The following is an 18,405-nucleotide window of genomic DNA, read 5'->3' as shown; positions in this document are numbered from 1 at the left end:
GCACATGTACCCTTGAACTTAAAGTATAATAGTAATAAAAAAGAAAAACTTCCAAGCAAGAGTGTTATAAGCATCAAAACTGTTCTTATAACTGAAATACATTCTTTCCAAGGTAACCAAATGTTGAAGAAGTACATCTCCACTAAACCTGCAATATGAGGAATGCTGAACAGAGTCCCTCCCATTGAAAACAAAATGATCTAGACAGTAATGAAATCGTAAGAAAATACAGAACTATCTGGGAAAAACATTCACATGCACAAAAATAAAATTCTGTACTATCACAATAATGGTAGCAACTTCTAATTATGCTATAAAATTTGAAAAAAATTATTAGAAACCTCTGGTAATAAATATATAATATAACATAAAGTAATTGATAACACTAGTAACAAAGTTGAGGGCAGATGTAGTGAGAAAGTATTGTTGTATGTCTCTAAAGTTAAGTTGTTTCTGGATTAAAATATACTATTTTAATTGTAACAGGTTTTATGTAATCCCTGTGGTAAAAATTACTTATAGAAATATACAAAAGAAAATGAGAAAGGAATAAAAGCACATCCCTACCAAAAAAAAGAAAAATGAGATACAAAGGAAGATAGAAGGAAAGAAACGAGGCACAAAATAGCTGCTAGAGTAAAATAAAACATTTAATAAGTGTGTTCTGTGAGGGAAACACATGAGGGGAGAAGAAAAGACACACACACAATACCTTTAAGGGTAACAAACTTTGTTCTACATAAATGGGAATGCACATCTAATAAGCAAATGATATAATAAGCAAATTGCAATGGGAAGGGAAGAAGGGAAAAGATATATATATATATATATTTTACACTCACCAGACTATGGAGGATTCACCACCAGACTGGGACGTAACAGCCTGGGCTCCAGAGTCGGCCACTCATCCATGCACAGATGAGGAGAGGTCTCATTAAGCTTCAGTGCAGTCTGGGACCCTAGCTTTTTTTGTAATGAGTTGTTTGGCATAAGGTCCAGTCACAGGGGCCCTTCGTGACTGGGCTCAAAGAACACAAAAAGGTCAACTTGTTTTTTGTGATTGTCTATTGTTTTTCAATAACTAACATATAGGAATAGATTGAAATAGAGATTTCTCTGAAACAGCCCTGGATGAATGCCTCCAGGGGCTCACACAACCTGTTCGTGACTTGGTGACCATTGTTTGTGTCCATGTTCAATTGAGTTCAAATTTAATATTTGACTTTTCCTCCACATTTGGCCTCAATTTCATACTCAATTGTAGAAAAATACACTTACAGATACATGGGAAGGCATAGTTGATATAGATTACAGATACAGGGTAAGCACAGTAGGATTAAAAGCACAGTTAATTTTAAAAAGCCACACTCACCATGGCTTTGCAAAAAGAGTAATACTGTGAGAATTGTCAGAGATACACACATAAGCGCCATATAAAAGGATGAGTTTGTGTCCTTTGTAGGGACATGGATGCAGCTGGAAACCATCATTCTCAGCAAACTATCATAAGAACAGAAAACCAAACACCACATGTTCTCACTCATAGGTGGGAACTGAACAATGAGATCACTTGGACTCAGGAAGGGGAACATCACACACCGGGGCCTACTATGGGGTGGGGGAGGGATTGCATTGGGAGTTATACCTGATGTAAATGACAAGTTGATGGGTGCAGCACACCAACATGGCACAAGTATACATATGTAACAAACCTGCATCTTATGCACATGTACCCTAGAACTTAAAGTATAATAATAAAAAAAAATCAAGATGCCATAAAAAAAGAGATGTACACATAAGCATATCTAATGTCATTCAATTTTGCAACATAACAGTACGCAGCTGAGCAAGTTCATCTGATAATAATATAAGTTCAGTGCTGCTATCATTCAGGGCTGTTTCTACATGTAAGCTTAATATTTTAATTTGTTGCTGAAGCAGGATTTTACCACTTGCAGGGGAGAATACTGTGATAGGGTACCACAATCAGGGAATCTGGAGCATTGGCAAGCACAATGTTTGTAAGCATCTAGATTACTGGGGAGGGAAACATTAACCCAGATGGTGAATGGAATTAATGACCACCTTTACATGCATCTCCCCATCCAAAGCGGAGGCAGGTATCACCACCCATAGAACCCGCATACCCAGAGGCCCTCCCCCCCCACCCAGGGAATAGAAAGAGTTCTACTATAATTGTATTACCATAATGTGTAATTTAGTAACAAAAGTGCTGTGTTTCATTTGGGCTTGGGCAAAAATAGACTGTTTGGTTTGGTTAAAAGAACTCCAGGTTGGATTACAAATGTTATTATCCCACCTACATTGGTATCAGCATATCCATTAAGAAATGTTAGCAGGGACGATTCTCCAAGGTAGCCCATTCCCAGTGGCCTCTGGCAACTCAGTGCATAGCCAACACCGAATGCAATTGGCTACTGTTGCAGCGGTGGCTACATAGCTGATGAACTCATTATTAGTCTCAGACATAGTGACCCAGGTACTGATTACTAGCAGACAGGTTATTCTCTGTACTAACAAAAATGGAGGGGAACATGACATTGTTTTTCATCTCTAGGAAATTGTACTATGGCTTCATTTTCTGCTCCCATAGCTATAAGGTCGCCAGCCTTACACTGTATCCACATTTTGGCTCCAGGATTTAAGTTGCCCACTTTGGTGTAACCGAATTTTCCAGTTCTGTGTGTTATTTCTATTGGGGCAGAAATTTCCTTGGGGATTAACTGTTGATAAGGTACCACCAAAAATTGAGCAACCCACATCGGCTTTTGTTTGTGGGGGGTGGTCGCCTGTTTGTTTTTTGAGACTGAGTTTCACTGTCGTTGCCTAGGCTGGAGTGCAGCGGCATGATGTTGGCTCACTCTAACCTCCACCTTCTGGTTTCAAGCAGTTCACCTGCCTCAGCCTCCCGAGTAGCTGGGATTACAGGTGCCCACCACCATGCCCAGCTAATTTTTGTTTTTTTTTTTTTTTTTAGTAGTGATGGGATTTTACCATGTTGGCCAGGCTGGTCTTGAACTCCTGATCTCGTGATCCACCCACCTTGGCCTCCCAAAATGCTGGGATTACTGGCATGAGCCATCGTGCCTGGCTTGCATCTGTGATTTTGTAACAAAAGAATCTGGAGTGGTATTGCATAAAATGATCTTTAACTCTCCCTGGTAATCACTATCAATTATACCATCATACCTGATGATGCCTCTCATTGCAAGGCTTGGACGTACTGTAATCCATTCATCCACATTCAAGTTTACAGTTATGGTGGAAATTTTGGCCTGTTGATCTGCCTACTGATTAAATAGTCTGTCAAGAGAAAGCAGAGACACATGAGCATCAACATGGAAAACAGTGATATTGGTAGGGTGTGTTAGGATTCAGATATCTTACCAGTATTGTTTTCCCCAAACCTCTTTATTCCCAATTCACCATTTGTTTCTTTACTGTTGGAGCATCCAGGTAGTAAGACCATTTGCTACTGACCAACAGTTGCATATGAGTGACTAATCCCTCTGGCCTCCTCCTGAATTTCCTAGAGAAGGGCTACCAATTCAGCCAGCTGGTTGCTCCCACTGTTTCTTTCATCAGAACCAGTGAGTTTTGGGGGAACTCATGACCCAAGTCAATCATAAAGACATCATGGTTGAAGCAGAAGTGCTCCATTTCCAGCAAAACCCAATAGCAAGCTAACAGTTGATTTTTGAAAGGGGTATAAGCTTTGCCGGCCTCTGGCAGCTTTCAAGTACAAAACTCAAAAGATACCCTCTTCCCATCTTGTTTCTACCTAAGGCTCCAATTAGACTGTTGATCTAGGACAGTTACTTGCAGTTCTACTGGCCCATTCCATATAGGCAATAGATCCAGGGTTATTTGCACCACTTGTTTAGCTTGTTCAAAAGCCATACTCTCTTTCTTTCCCCAGTGAAAGCCATAGCATTTTCTAGTGACTGCATACAGAGGTTGTAAAATGTTACCCAACTGAGGATCATAATGTCTCCAGAATTCAAACAAGCAAATAAATTTATTGGCCTCCTTTTTTTAGGTGTAGGATTTTCAAATTCTAGTATTTTAGCCTTAGCCTTTGGTAAAATGGACTATTTCCCTGCATTTCATAGGATGCCAAGAAATAGTAGTTTGTGCAGGTCCTTGAATTTTACTATGGTTAATTTCCCATTCTTGAGATAGGAGCTGGATTTTTACCTGCTCCAAGCGCCGGCTGAGTAGTGCTTCAGTTTTACCCTGACTGGACCGTTCAGACAGCTGCTTTTCTCAGCAACAGACTCATAGCTTTGAGCCTGATCAGTCAAGATATAGGCCTGGCATTGGGCTAGGGCCAGTTTGGAAGTCAGATTAGCATCTTCTTTTTCCAGCTTACATTTCTCTTTTAGCAACCAGTCCCTATCTTGACACATTAACTTATAAGCAGTTAGCAAACACCATCCATGCTGGTAAACTCCCTCAGCATCCCCTTTACCTACTGGAATTCCCTGCAGCACCTCACATACAGCCAATGGTTCAAAATGAACTAATTTAGATTCCCAATTCTCACAAAGGTCAGTTCCCTTGGACTACTCAATGGCCAATGGGGAGAACTGGAGGACTTCCCATCCTAGGACATGGGAAGTCCCTGAGGTCCCACTCTGGTCCCTGCAGCTGAAAAATGGCATGCTTTGGCTTTCATATCCTGTTTGTGATACCAAAAATGTTCTCTGTGGGAAACATGTGAGGGGAGAAGAAAAGATGCACACACAATACCTTTAAGGGTAAATAAATTTTATCCCATGTAAATGGCAATGCAGATATAATAAGTAAATTGTAATTGGAAGGGGAGAAAGGAAAAGCTTTTATATATATATATGTGTGTGTATGTGTGTGTATATATATACACACATATAGATATATATGGATATATATATATATTACACTCACCTGACTGTGGAGGATTCACCACCAGACTGGGACAGCCTGGACTTCAGAGTCGGCCACTCATCCATGTTCAGATGAAGAGAGGTCTCATAAAACTTAGGCATAGTCTGGGACCCTAGCTCCTTTTGTAATGAGCTGTTTGGCATGAGGTCCAATCACCCAGGCTCTTCATGACTGGACTCAAGGAACACAAAAAGGTCAACTTGTTTTTTGAGATTGCCTATTGTTTTTCAATAACTAACGTATAGGAATAGATTGAAATAGAGATTTCTCTGAAACAACACTGGATTAATGCCTCAAGGGGCTCACACAACCTGTTCTGGGACTTGGTGACCATTGTTTGTGTCCATGTTCAAATGAGTTCAAATTTAATATTTAACTTTTCCTCCACAAAGTGTCAAAAGTAATTCCTTCAAATTCAGGAAATTACTTAACTGCTCACAAACTAACCTTCTTGACCGATAGTCATAAATTTAGTACAGAGATTAGAAAAAAAGAAAATCCAACTACATCCTGTCTACAGGAGACTCACTTTATTTATTTATTTTAGAGACGGAGTATAGCTTTGTTCCCAGGCTGGTCTCAAACTCCTAGGCTCCCACCCCCATCTCCTAAACTGCTAGGATTACAGATATGAGCCATCATGCTATATAATAACAAAAACAGACTAAAAGTGGCAAGATGTATCAAAAAATTTTATGCAATTGGTAACCAAATGAGGACACAGTATATCACAATTATATTATGCAAAATACATTATAAATAAAAAAATTGTCTTAGTTTATAAAATGTACTACAAATCAAACTGTCAAAGAAGACAAAGGACAAAATAATACTAAAAGGGTTTATTCACTGGAAAAACCTATGAATAAACCTGGAAACACATACATATATATATAATTGTGTATGTGTATATATTTATATAATTGTGTATATACACACACATATATATGCACCTTACATGAGGATTTTCAAATATATCCATAATATCTTGACAGAATATAAGCAAAGGACAGTAATATAGCAAGAGTAGAATACTATAGTACAACACTTCTGTAATTTATAAAAAAGTCAGATGGAATATTAAAAAACAGAGGACATGAAAATACCATAAAGCAATTTAATGTAACAGATGCATAGAGAACACTCCACACAACAACAAAACTCACAATCTTCTCAATAGCTCATAAAATATTCTGCTAAAAAAAGAAAACCTATTAGACCAAAAAGAAAAATTTTATCAGATTTTTTTTAAATGGAATGTTACAGGCTATAATTTCTGACCAAAAAGATTAAAACTAGAAATCAGTAACAGAAGGAAATTCATAGAATTCATAAAATTCACAAATACATGAAAAACAATTCGCTCTTGAACATACTTTCGTTCAACAGTTAGAAAACTTAATATTTTGAACATGTGTCTATTGACCAAAGTGACCTACAGATTTAATACAATGCCTACGAAATTCTTAATTTTATTTTTGACAGAAACAGAAAATGTAACTTCCAAATGTATATGCAATTTCAGGGGACCACAATTTGAAAATTCTACAATTTTCAAAAAGAGAAAAAAGAAAAACTGTTAGAAATATTACAATTCCTGATGTTAAAACATGTTACAAATCTACAGTAGTCAAAGTAGTTAGTTACTGCTACAAAGATAGACAACTAGACCAATAAGACAGAATGCAAAAAAGATGTAAACTCTCACATATGTATTGCAGCTTTATTTACAAAAATCAATAGGTCAAAGCAACCCATACTTCCCCCAACAAATGAATGAATGAATACAATTTGGAATACAGAGATAATATAATGTTACTCAGTTTTTGAAAAGCAGAAAACTTATTATCTACAATAAAAATACAATCTTGATGACATTATGCTAAATAAAATAAACCGGATACGAGACAGATACTGTGTGAATCCACATGTATAAAATATCTGAAGTAGTAACACCCTTAGAAACAGAATAAGATGACATTTGTAAAGGGATGAACAAAGGAGAACATGGGCAGTTGTTTCAGGTGTACTGAGTTTTAGTTTTGTAAGATAAAAATATTCTAGAGATATGTCACATAATGCCGATGTGCTTAACATACCTAAACTATATAATTATTGTCATTGTATATTCTTGTAAAATTGTAAATAACTGTCAATTTATGTCTTTCTTATAACAATGCAAAAAACAATACCTAAGTGAGATAGTTATAAAGTATTTCAATAATTACCTTCTGCTTCTCTGCAAACCTGAGTCCTGTTCTCTCACTTCCTCCCCAGACAGCATGAACTTCACCACTCACTCCGCACCTTCTCCACCAACTACTGGTCCCTGGGCTCTGTCCAGTTGCCCAGCTAAAGTGCCCAGCAGGTCAGCAGCATTGCCAGCGTCTATGCAGGTGCTGGGGGCCGGGGATCCTGAATCTCTGTGTCCCATTACACCAGCTCCTGGGGCAGCTTGGGTCCTGAGGGCCTGGCCACAGTGATTGCCAGGGGTCTGGCGGGTAAGGGGGACATCCAGAATGAGCAGGAAACCAAGCAAGCCCTGGCTTCCTACCTGGACAGATTGAGGAGCCTGGAGAGTGAGAATTGGAAGCTGGGAGCAAAATCCGGGAGCACCTGTAGAAGAAGGGACGCTAGATCAGAGACTGAAGACATTACTTCAAAACCATCGAAGACCTGAGAGCTCAGAATTTGCGAATTCTGTGGACAGTGCCCACATCAAACTGCAGATTGACAATGCCTGTCTTGCTGCTGATGACTTCAAAGTGTGAGCCAGAGATGACCATGTGCCAGTCTGCGGAAAGCAATATCCATGGGATCTGCAAGGTCACTGATGACACCAGTGTCAGTCGGATGCTGCTGGAGACAGAGATCGAGGTCTACAAGGAAGAGCTGCTCTTCGTGAAGAACCATGAGGAGGAAGTTAAGAGTCTACAAGCCCTGATTCCAGCTCTTGGTTGACCATGGAGGTAGATGTCCCCAAATCTCAGGACCTTGACAAGATCATGGCAGACATCCAGGCCCAATATGACGAGATGGCTCAGAAGAACAAAGAGGAGCTGGACACGTACTGGTGCCAGCAGATTGAGGAGAGCACTACAATAGTCGCCACGCAGTCCACTGAGATCGGAGCTGCTGAGATGACTCTCAAGGAGCTGAAATGTACAGTCTAGTCCTTGGAGATTGACCTAGACTTAATGAGAAGTCTGAAGGTCAGCTTGGAAAACAGCCTGAGGGAGGTAGATGCAGATGGAACAACTCAACAGGGTCCTGCCACACCTGGAGTCAGAGCTGACACAGACTCGGGCAGAAGGGAACCAGGCCCAGGAGCATGAGGCCCTGTGGAACATCAAGGTGAAGTTGGAGGTTGATATCGCCTCCTAATGTCACCTGCTAGAAGACGGGGAGGACTTCAATCTTGGTGATACCCTGGACAGCAAATACCTGCAAACCATCCAAAAGATCACCGCCCGCAGGATAGCGGATGGCAAAGTGGTGTCTGAGACCAAGGACACTGAAGTTTTGAGACATTGATCCAGCAGAAACAAGGTACCCTTTGGGGAGCAGGAGGCCAATAAAACGTTCAGAGGTCAAAAAATAATTATCTTCAAATCACTGAAGTGTTTCTCACACAAAAGCAATACGAATTCATTAATACATAGATGTGGAAATTAGAACAATTTCCACAACTACTCACCCAGAGAGGACTAAAAAAAAATTGACTACCAACTAATAAAACAAATACACAAGTCATAAACAAAGTGTGATTAATGTTTATACAGGCAAACAGAGAATTATATTGGCAATAGGCATACGGTTGATTCATATTTGACTTTTTTTCTACACTCTCTTAAAAGGTACAGAGTTGAATATAGTCATACAAAATTCTAATATATAGACAAAAACTAAAAACACAAATGATGCAAAGCAGCCTATCCTAACAAGGAAATACAGAAATATAAAACAGTGAAACAAAATTAAATAAACATTAACCAGTGAAATACTGAATAAACAAAGCATACAACTGAAGAATAATTTTTCTAGATAACTACAATGTTCAACCATAACTGAATACCCATAAAGAGCAGATTTTGAATTATTAGCATATGGTTAGAGTAAAAAAATTTCACAATAAATGCATTATAATCTTCCATAAAGAGCATTTATTAGAAAAATTTAATAAAGATTTCCATGATATTAGAGAGACTTTTTAATTATGTTCTTCATATAGTGTTCCTCTTTTTATACAAAATGTTGCCCATGTTGGAGTGCAGTGGCATAATCTCGGCTCACTGAAACCTCTGCCTCCTGGGTCCTCCTGTCTCAGCCTCCTGAGTAGTTGAGATTACAGGCGTGCGCCACCGTGCCCAGCTAATTTTTGTATTTTTAGTAGAGATGGGGTTTCACCATGTTGGTCAGGCTGGTCTCAAACTCCTGACCTCGCGATCCACCCACCTCAGCTTCCCAAAGTGCTGGGATTACAGGCATGAGCCATCGCACCTGACCTAATTTGTTGTTTTAAAAGCAAAGAAAAGCCTTACAGTTTAAAATATGGGAGCAATATGAATATTGTAAAATATGGTATGAAACATATATAATAAGCAATTAGAAATAAAGTATACTATCATTCAGATATCTGTTGAGGAAAGTAAATGGAAACATGATAAGTTTTTCTATGCAGTAAACTTAGACACACAAATCAAAACTTTTATTAATGTGAAGTGCATACAAAGTATCTAATTCACTTTTTATGTAACATATAAATTCAACATGCTAATTTGAAACTCATGAAGATAAAACTACAGGCTAATTTGGCATACACAAAGATTGGAAGGTGAAAACATACAGATCGCAGTCCCACTAAGCTTTATATATGATTATTAAAATAACTTATTAAGAAATAATGTAACAATTGAGAATTTATTCTATTCCAGGTAAGTTTCTAAGTTTTTTATGGCATTAAGGTATTTAAAAATTCTTTAAGGTGAGTAGATACGATAAACTATTCCAAAGGAGAGGTACTTTGTACAGAGAGTTCAAATTTCTAAGTTAGTTCCTACTAAGAAAAAGGAAATCTTTTGACCGATATAACCAAAGATCAAAAAAAGAATAACGTGAAATAGAAGATACAACTTTTTCATATGTGCTGAGGTGCTTTGGGCTCTGATAAAATTTTTGTCAGATTTTTTTGTAGAATCACATTTGAAATCATAGGACTGAAAATTGTAAACGAGAAATATCTGCCCTTGGTGTTTATGAAATATGCGAACCAAACCCCAATGTCTACGCTTTCACTCTCACAAACTTCTGACAGGAGGCACAAATGTTTACAAAATAGCTTAATATAGAAGTCTCCTAAAATGTGCAGATTTCCCCAGGTCCCCCAAAACAATGGAAAAGCACTCAGACAACAAGGTCTTCACAGGAATAACAAAAGGAAGAAGAGGACTTTGGCTCTCAGTGTGAATGCCCTGGAATGTTAATAGAGGCACAAAAGAAGTTTTAAAAGATTTAAAAGCATAATAAGCATAGGGTAGAAAATTTCTGTCTGCCTTCTTGGCAGCAAAAGAAGAAAATTTAGGATTTTTCAGAACCAATTTCATTGGAGCAGAATTTCCCACACCACATTTTTAAAGTTTCCTCCTTTGCCTTTGCACCTCTAACCTTCGTTATTTGTTCATTCTTTCCTATTGGGGTTTATGTCTATTATTCTTTATCTTTTTAAATTTCAAAGATATTTCCTTTAATGTAGAAGAGGCGCATCCAAGGGAGAGAACACAGTCATGAATTCTTAGTTTCCATTTCCAGTTGAGCCAGTAAGTCCCTTCCTCATTCCTCTTTTCCACTTATCACTAGAGACAGAACCTAAAAACCATGGTTCCAGGCTGCTGAATGCCTAAAACAAAACAGAACAATAACAACAAAATAGGGCATGTTGGAAAAGCTTGTTGTAGAAGGCAACCAAGTCTTTAATTATATTCACCACATCCCTTCTTCCTTCCCAGAACAGCAATTGGGCTCAAGAGAAAACATCCAACTTTTAGTATCTTCCTCAGTATAGAATGAGAACAGTGGAATCTATATTCAAAGTTTTGGCTTTTTGGATTACTGCCTAATGGCTAGATTCTGTCTCCCTAACAGGGAGTGCTAAAGGAAATGACAGAGTAATGAGAATGACAATTTATGACTGCTGAGAAAAGAGGTTGCATGCTTATTACTGTAAAGGTAAACAGGCTGGAGCTGAACCGGGAATGAAGACACAAGGCAAATGGCAGTGAGAACAGCCTTTATTAGGACTCATGGGTGAGGTTCCTCGGTCCAAAGTTGTGGGCTGAGGAAGTCGCACTGACGGAGGAGGGTAGGGGCTTTTTATAGCCCGAGAGATAAGGAAGCTGGTTGTACAAACAGGGCCTGGGGGGGTCTTGAAACTACTAGGGCAGGAGTCAAGTAAGGGTCATGAGGAAGAAGTCTAACCAACACTGCTGTTTATGAACTTGTGGAATGCAGGTGAGCTGCAGGTCATGGGGGGAGTGTGGTTGCCCAGCCGGAACCTCTGACGTATGCAAGTCTGCAGGTGTGTTCAAAGAGGAAGGGAAGTCTCGAACAAACGGCCTGCTACACCGGGTGGCACCGCCATGTCGGGTCTAGATCCCTGCCTAACATTCTGACCTCTTTCTAATAAGAAAAAAGGGGCAACGTGTTCATCTGGCTGCTTCCTGCTGGTATGGGTTGTCGTGGGGTTCTTCGGAGGTCGGAACTTGGGTATAGGGGTGGAGCCGCATCTGATTGAAAGTGACCTGGGAGACTTCTTTCATGCAGTACTGGATGAAGCGGAGGATACAGGGAGCTATGAGTAGTAAGAAGTCAATGATTAGTAAGGGGCTTAGGAAGGGTAGGACCCAATCAGCCATGGACGACTGCCACCACCCAAGTGGGGACTCTAATCCTGAGGTTTTTTTGTGGAGGCCTTCTTGGACTTTTTCTAGAGTGAGGAGGTTGGTTTCTACTAGTCCTGACTCATTGATGTAGTAGCAGCATTCTTCATTAAGGAACATACAGCTCCCGCCTTTGTCAGCTGTAAGGAGGTAGAGTGCCCTGCGATTCTGGGCTGCCACCTGGGCAACTGAGGTGATCTGTCATTGGAGGGAAGCCAGGGATTCTGCCGAAGCTTCGATTGCTACCTGTAATCAGGCTGTAAGGTCTTGAGAGGATCGGACAGAATGAGTTAAGGCTCCAGTTCCAAGGCCAGAGGCCACGAGGGATGCGGCTAAAGAGACTCCAATCATTAGCGGAAGGAATACTGCCCTTGCCTGGCGGGGGCAGGCAAGGGACAGAAGAGAGGATAGCTCAGCTTCACTGTACAGGGTGAGGCTGGGGACTAGGGAGATAGGAACGCATAGGGTAGTGTTGGAAGCCTTGAGAGTTTTTGACAGGGTGGAGTTGCACCAAAAATACCCGCCTGGGGGGGGGGGGCAGTGAGATTTGGAAGTGCCGATCCTGTCCGGTTACACCAGGAAGCATTAGGGGTGGAGTAGCAAAAGGGGAGTTGTTGTTTATGTGGGTCTTGGAACAAAGTAACTTTTCCCAGGGTTCGGCCGGGAAGGGGAAAGGAGGGGGTTAGGTTAGAGGAGTAAAAAGGGCTAGGTAAAGGTACCGCAACCAGTGGGGGCTTACTCAATGCTGCACACAAGAAACAACGGGAGATATTGGGTACCCCGGCCATATGTACTACCTGGGCCCCTTCTCTGACTAGGGTTAGCCAAGAAAAACGGTTACCGCTGCCCTGAGGCTTGTTATCTGAGTTGGCTGTGTTGTCTGGGTTGGCTAGAGCTGAGATGACCTCTTCTTATTGTTTGATGTTGAAAGCCAGGCTGACGAGGCTGCTTGTGACCCTGACATAGGCTCTATAAATCTTGAGTCGGGCTACGGGATAAGACTTGTAGCCGTGTCAGTAAAGGTGAGCCTCTATACCTGATGCCCATCATGGGTCCCACGGGTCAGGAATGGTAAGGAAAAATGTAGGCACTTCTCTTTGTCCGTATGATCTGACTAACCGAACTGTTGATGCCGGTTGCTGCCACTTGGTGTATGACATGTCAAGGTAAGTAAAATGCATGTTACAATAATGATATGGACACCCGTTGGTTTCTACCCAGTAATTGAGACAGTTATATTCTACCTGATCACAGAGAAAGCATATGACCGGGTTCCACCAGTCAGGGCAACTGTTACAGGCGGAGAAGTTAAAGGTAACTTGACTCTGGCACCCTTGGGGCCAGCAGTCAACTGTGGCTAAGATGTGGGAACTTATGCGATTGTTTTGGGTCCAGGTCTCTGACAGAATCTCCAGCAGAATGGGTTAATGGGGGGAGTTCGCGCAGGAGTCTTACCTAGGCTCAGGAGAACTGGATAGCTGAGGAAGGTTAGGCAGAGGGTCGTTACTGGCACGCGTAAGTCATAGTTTAATAGGGGCAACAGCCTGAGTCATCCACCTAGAATCATACTGAGTGGGTGCCTTTTTCAGCTGGGACAGATGATACCAGGAGGGAAGGCCGAGGGGCTTGGCAGCAGTGGGCATGGTAAGGATTACAGTGTATGGTCCTTTCCACTGGGGAGATAAGGCTCAGTGCTGCAGCTGCTTGACCAGTACCAGGTCTCCTGGTGCTACAACGGCGGCGGGATTTTTAGGGTTTAGGGAAGCGGGTGTAGGGAGACACCAGTCCGCGTGTTTTCTTAGAAGCTTGTGAAGGAGGGTTAAGTAAGGGAGTTAGGAGCCTAAGGGAGGGGAGAGGGCTGGCAGCTCCTGGAAGAGAAATGGGCGTTCATACAGCAGCTCAAAAGAGCTGAGCCCTGTGGGGGCCCATGGAGCTGCCCTGAGACAAGTAAGAGCCAAGGGAAGGAGAGTTATCCACGAAAGGCGGGTTTCTAGAGTGAGTTTGGTTAGATGCAGTTTAAGGAGGCTGTTTGCACTTTCTACCTTACCAGACGACTGCGGATGGTAGGGAATGTGGAGCTTCCAGGTAATCTGGAGTGTGACTGCCACCTGCTGGGTGAATTTGGAAATGAAAGCCGGACCATTGTCTGATTGGATGGTTCGGGGGAGACTGAACCTGGGGACGATGTGCTTTAGGAGAATAGTTGCCGTGAATTCTGCAGTCTCTCAAGTGGTGGGGAAAGCCTCAATCCATCCTGAGAAGGTGTCAACTAAGGTCAGCAGGTAGCAAAATGTTTTATGTCGGGGCATGTGGGTAATATCAAGTTGCCAGTATTCTCCTGGCTGGTGGCCTCTTAGCTGATGAGTAGGTCCTGGGTGTCTGAGCCTATCTTGGGGGTTAGTGGCCAAACAGGTGGCACATTGCTGATGTACTTTCTTAATTTGGGCCTACAGTGAGGGAAGGTGAAAGATAACTTCTAGGAAGTTATACATAGCCTTGGGTCCTATGTGGAGAGAGTGGTGTATGTTGGTCAGTATATGTACTGCCTGAGTCTGAGGGAGCTCTATTCGGCTGTCAATGAACACCCACCCATCCTTGTTTCGGGTAACACTGGGGTGGGCCATCAGGGTTTGAAGTTCCTGGGAAGAATATGTTGGGGAAAGAAAGAGTAAAGGCACTCGGGGAGGGGAGGAAGTGAGGGCAGTGGCCCGTGCAGTGGAGTCAGCTAGGCTGTTACCTTGTGACACAGGGTCCTTAGAATGCTGGTGGCTTTTGTAGTGGATGATGGCTACCTCTTTGTGGGCCTGGAGAGCATCAAGTAACCTCTTTATATGTGGTCCATTGACTACTGGCATCCCTTTGGTGGTAAGAAATCCGTGTTCTTGCCAGAGAATAGAATGAGTATGTGCAATAAGGTAAGCATATTTAGAGTCTGTATAGATATTAACCCTCTGCCCTTCAGAAAGAAGTAAGGCACAAGTAAGGGCAGTGAGTTCAGCCTTCTGGGAGGTGGTGCCTAGAGGCAAGGGCCCAGTTGCAACCGTTTGGGTTGCTGTTACGACAGCGTATGCTGCCTGTCGGCGTCCATTGGGGGTCAAGACAGAACTCCCGTCCACGAACAGGGTATGGTCTGGATGTTCTAACGGCTATTCGGAAAGAACAAGGTGGGCAGGTGGCAGGGTGGTGAGAACTTCTGGGCAGAAACGTGCAGGGGGGAATCGTATCCTAGAGTGGGCAAGAGGGTAGCAGGATTTAGAGGGGGTGAGGTGGTGAGAGTGATGTGAGGGTTTTCAATGAATAGCAGGTGGAACTGTTGAAGCCCGGATGGGGTGAGATGTCTGAGACACTTGTGTGTGATGAGATCTGACAGTCAGTGAGAAGAGTAGACTGTGAGAGGATGTCCTAGGGTAAGCTTGAGGGTCTCTTGGGTAAGTTCTGTGGCAGCTGCCAGGGCTCACAGACAAGGTTGCCAGCCCTGGACTGTGGGATCTAACTGCTTGGAGAGACAGGCCACAGCCTGGTATGTAGATCCAACCGGCTAGGCTAAGAGGCCAGTAGCTACCTTCTGGCACTCCTCAGTGAATAGATGAAAGTGCTGAAGGGGGTTGGGGAGAGAGAGAGCAGGGGCAGAAAGGAGACAGTCCTGAAGCTTCTTGAAAGAGTTGGCAACCAAGGAGGGGTCGGACAGTGGTCCGGTGGGTGTCTCCTTGGCAGCCTGGGAGAGGGGCTTGGCTAAGACCCTGAAGTTGGGAATCCAATGCCTGAAATACCCTACCAGTCCTAGGAAGGATAAGATCTCTTCTGCATCCTGAGGAGGCTGGAGAGTTTTGATGAGGCTCATTCTATCTGCCATGAGGCTTTTCATAGTGGGTGTGAGGAGTATACCTAGGTAGGTGACAGTAGGGGTGCAAAGTTGAGCCTTAGCCGGGGTAACCTGATAACCTCGGTTGCCTAGAAAATTTAAAAGTGTAGCAGTGTCTGCAAGGGAGCACTCCCAGGAAGGACTACATAGTAATAGATCATCTACGTATTGTACAAGGGTGTTATGGGTTAGGGGGCAGAGGAGGATGTCCCATGCCAGTACCTGTCCAAAAACATGGGGGCTATCTCAGAACCTTTGAGGCAAGACAGTCCAGGTCAGCTGGGAAGGAACATGAGTGTCTGGGTCCTCCCATGTGAAGGCAAACAGAAAGTGGCAATCTGGGTGTAGAGGGATGGTAAAGAAGGCATCCTTCAGGTCAAGGACAGTGAAATGAGTGGTGTAAGGGGGAATGCGTGAGAGGAGTGTATATGGATTAGGAACAACTGGAAAGGTAGGGACTACTGCCTCATTGATGAGGCGTAGGTCCTGTACAAGGTGATAGGCCCCAGAGCTTTTCCATACAGGCAGGATAGGAGTATTACAGGGTGAGTTGGTGGGAACTAGAATGTGCTGCCAGAGCAGGCGTGTAATGATGGGTTTTAGTCCTTGTCGGTGTTCAAGGGAGATAGGGAACTACGGTCTAGAGGGGAACTTGGAAGGGTCTTTTAACCAGATGCGGACTGGCGTGTGGTGCTGGGCAATGATTGGGGTGGAGGTGTCCCACACCTTAGGGTTAATGGGGACTGGAAAAGGGAGTGGGGGTCAGCCTGGTGAGATTTGTTAGGTGAGAGAAAAGGGAAGAGGAATGCGAGGTGTGGAGAGGGGTTGGGTCGGAAGTGAACTGAGGCCCCTAGCTTGGAGAGGAGATCTCATCCTAACAAGGGGACTGGGAACGAAGGAATGATAAGAAATGAGTGTGAGAAGAGGGAGCCATCCAGGCAGCAAGACAGAGGAGAAGTCTGGCAGTACGTGGAGGGAGTGCCGTCAATTCCCATGACTGTGACAGTGGAGGGGTGGCTGGGGCCACTGAAGGAAGGCAAAACAGAGTAGGTAGACCCCGTGTCCATAAGGAAGGATATGGACTTACCCGCTACCTGGAGCATAACCCTGGGCTCGGCGAGAGTGAGAGAGGTCCCTGAGTCTAGGGCTCTTCAATCTTCATCAGTGTCGAGGAGCTGGAAGGCGCCTCCAATACCTGGAGCAGGGTCGTCACGTGGAGGCGCAGTGACCGTCCTTAGGTCAGGGCAGTCTGACTTCCAGTGGCCCATCTGCCGACAGTTCAGACAGGGGTGAGTTGGCTCCTTTGCGTTAGGGCACTGCCTGGCCCAGTGGCCATCGTTGCCGCACTTGAAGCAGGCACCAGGTAGCGCTCAGGTAGTACTTCTTTTCTGGGAGCTCCTGGAGCTGGCTGGCCTCAAGGCTGCTACCAAGGACTGGGTGTGGAGTTGTACCTCTGTTTTAGCCTGGCCTGTCATTGGGCCTCAGCTGCTTCCTCCCTGGAGTTGTAGACCTTGAAGGCCAGTTTGTCTAAATCCTGAATGGGAGTTTGAGGGCCTTCCTCCACCTTTTTAAATTTTTTTTGGATATCAGGGGCCGACTGAGAAATGAAATATGAGGCCAAGATGGTTCCTCCTGTGGAGGAGGCAGGGTCAAGGCGGGTGCACTGAATAAATGCCTCAGTCAGCCAGTTAAGAAAAACGGCCGGATTTTCATCTGTGCCTTGGACTACATCTTTTAGTTTGTTAAAGTTGACTGATTTATTAGAGGCTGCCTGCATGCTGGCAAGAAGGCACGAACCATCATGTCTCACTGGCGGCGACCTGCCTGTCCTACCTGGTAGTCCCAGTCAGGCTCGCCGAGGGCACTGCCTCGGTACCAACTGGCATGGCAGGGTCAGTTAAATGAACCTGGTTAGCGTGCTGCCTGGCTGCCGCTAGGATGAGCTCCCTCCTTAGGAGACAGGGTTGAGGTCATAATGACATGGAGGTCATGCCCGGTGGATCATATGCCTGGCATAGATACCTGAACTCTTTGATATAACAAGTAGGATTGACCAAAAAGGAGCCTGCATGCTCCTCAACCTTAGACAAATATGCCAATGAAAACAGCACATGGACCCAGACTACTCGTTCAGTGCCTGCCACCTCTCGCAAGGGACACAGGAGGTCAGTCCTGGACCAAGTATGGGCTGAGACAGGCGAGGAAGGCGAGGAGGTGGAGGTAGGGGAGACAAAATCTGTCGGGTTTGGTAAGGGCACATGAGGGGTGGAACGGAGGGGAGGCGTTGACGAAGATGGGGATAATAGCGGGTCAGTGTAAGCAGGAGGTTGGACAGGAGACCAGAGGGGTGGCCAGGATAGGGTGTCAGGAGGCTCAGAAAAAGAGGAGGAATCATCCCTCTCCTTGCTTGAGGGAAGAGACTTTGCGAGTAGAACCTGAGCTAACGAGCATTGGGCACAGAGATCTGGGCGAGAATGCAAGCCCCAAAAGGCTTGAACATAGGGTATCTCATGCCATTTGCCTAGTCTCTTGCAGAAGTTGGTCAGATCCATAAGGATGTTAAAGTCTAGAGTGCCTTTTGCAGGCCACTGAGACTGATTATCCAATTTATACTGTGGCCATGCAACTGTGCAGAAGAAAATGAGCCACTTTTGTTTTATG

At 43.6% G+C, this 18,405-nt stretch overlaps 1 pseudogene; it reads left to right on the top strand.

The window, feature by feature from the left end:
• Positions 1-7,229: 7,229 nt before the first annotated feature.
• On the top strand, positions 7,230-8,481 carry LOC105537330 (annotated as a pseudogene).
• The last annotated feature ends 9,924 nt before the right edge of the window (positions 8,482-18,405 follow it).

Source organism: Mandrillus leucophaeus, unplaced genomic scaffold, assembly GCF_000951045.1.
Source record: "Mandrillus leucophaeus isolate KB7577 unplaced genomic scaffold, Mleu.le_1.0 Scaffold1707, whole genome shotgun sequence".
NCBI classification, from domain to species: Eukaryota; Metazoa; Chordata; class Mammalia; order Primates; family Cercopithecidae; genus Mandrillus; species Mandrillus leucophaeus.
Note: the sequence above shows the minus strand (reverse complement) of the source record. Positions and strands in the feature narration are given on the sequence as shown.